Source organism: Hippopotamus amphibius, chromosome 10 (assembly GCF_030028045.1).
Source record: "Hippopotamus amphibius kiboko isolate mHipAmp2 chromosome 10, mHipAmp2.hap2, whole genome shotgun sequence".
Classification (NCBI taxonomy): domain Eukaryota; kingdom Metazoa; phylum Chordata; class Mammalia; order Artiodactyla; family Hippopotamidae; genus Hippopotamus; species Hippopotamus amphibius.
In genome coordinates this window covers 14764028-14766013 of record NC_080195.1, presented here as the reverse complement: position 1 = coordinate 14766013, position 1986 = coordinate 14764028, and positions in this window count along the sequence as shown.

The window sequence follows — 1986 nt, the reverse complement described above, 5'->3', positions numbered from 1 at the left end:
ATAATCTTTAGGAAATTCTTTTCAATTATGACTAGTGCATTGTAAGCAATGTTTTAACTTTTAAAACCTCAACAAATGTTTATATTTTTCTTTAACATGCCAAACTAGACTTTATTGACATACTGGCCTACAAATTTTCCTATTTATATTTATATTTTAGTTGGCCTAGAAATGCTCTTGAAAGGTTCATAATCAAGCCTGAAAATCTGAATTACCTAAAGAGCACTTGTTTAAAAATGCCCTAATGCACTTACTGAAACTAATAGTCAACAGCTTGGATTTTATGTACTTCTCGCTTCTAAGAGCTTACTATGAATTAAGTCTGTATGGCCTGACAATAACATTATCTAAACATTCAAAACTAATTACATTGCTGCAAATATTCTGCAGGAAACTAAATCAACTGAAATTCAAAAGTGCAAAGCAAGCTTATTTGCTTCCTAATATACCTACTTACCTTTTTTTTAAAATTTTATTTATTTATTTATTATTTTTTGGGGGGTACACCAAGTTCAATCATCAGTTTTTATACATCCTTTTTTAAATTATAGCATTGTGATTTTTTTTTGAAATTAACCATCATTCCATCCTAATTTGTCTTTCATTACTACCAAGACATAATCAATCAGAAATGAACAGAGAATCTGTTCACTCCACATTTATAACCACCATTCAATAATTCATATCTAATGAACCAGGAAATATTCTCACTTGTGTTATAGTTATCTTTGTACATGTTTTACATTACTGTATCTCCCTGTCATCAGCCAAAGCACCTAGTATAGTACATTGAACATAGAAACACACATATTTGTTGAAGGAAAGGGTGGAGGGACAGGGAAAGGGAGGGAAGGAAGAAAGGAATACCCACTTTTGAATATTTTTATTAATTATTTTACACATGTTCAAAGGTTAAATATAAGCTTAATTGTAACTAGGCAAGGATATCATGAAAATTTTCTGATTTTTGCTGTGAGATGATTAAAATTATTTCAACCCTTCTGGATAAAATTTACTTTTAGAAGAAGTTGAGGCTATGACGGTAAATACTTTATCTCAGGGATAAGATAAGAGAAATATTTTCTGGTTTTAACATTCTAATATTTTACAAAGATGATTGACATTCTCTAAATTAAATATGTTTATTTACAGTTTATGAACAATTAACTAAACTATATTTCCCCCAAATGTGAAATTGTTCCATCACTATTTTCAAATACTTTTACTTAGCTTTAACTTAAAAAGAAGTAATATAAAGACCAATATTTGTGCTAATGATGAAAGTTTTTCAGCAATTATGAATTTTCAAAAGATTTTTGGGGGGAGTTCCTAAGATTTCAGGTTATCAAAATAAGGAAAGTTTTCTTTCCTTTTCTTAACTTTGAGGTTTTCTATCTTTCTCTTGTACTTGTAACTCCAGCTTTGGAAATGGCATCTTGTGGCTAACCTCAAAGTATGCATCTTATAACTTCAACTCAAATTATATTTACGTTCACCATTTCTAAATTTTAATTTCAAACATGGTTGTTTCCTCCAAGCTCCAAATATCTCCAACTGCCTAATCAACATTACAGTTCAAAACTAGTGTTATTTTCACTTAAAGATGAACTTAAATGCCAGGATACTTTTTTACTTCTTATCTTTCTATTTGGCTCAGTGGCACCTATACCCTACATGACACATGCTTGAAATAATTTTTGATCCTCTTTCATGGTGACAACCACTTTTTCTCTAAATTATACTGGAATTGGACTTTTCTTGGGAAAGAACTGTAATCACAGACTGGAAGGCTTGTGATGCTTTAAGGTGTGAAAATAATCACCCACACACTTCTTCCTGATTTAAGGATGTTAGATACAGAATCAGTAAGGAGAAGCATGTTATTTAGAAGCAAAGCTCAAGAGTTGTAACATGACCTATTACCTTGTGTATCAAGTGATCTTGAATGTCCAAGCAACTACAATATTGAGAAGTTGTACCATAGTC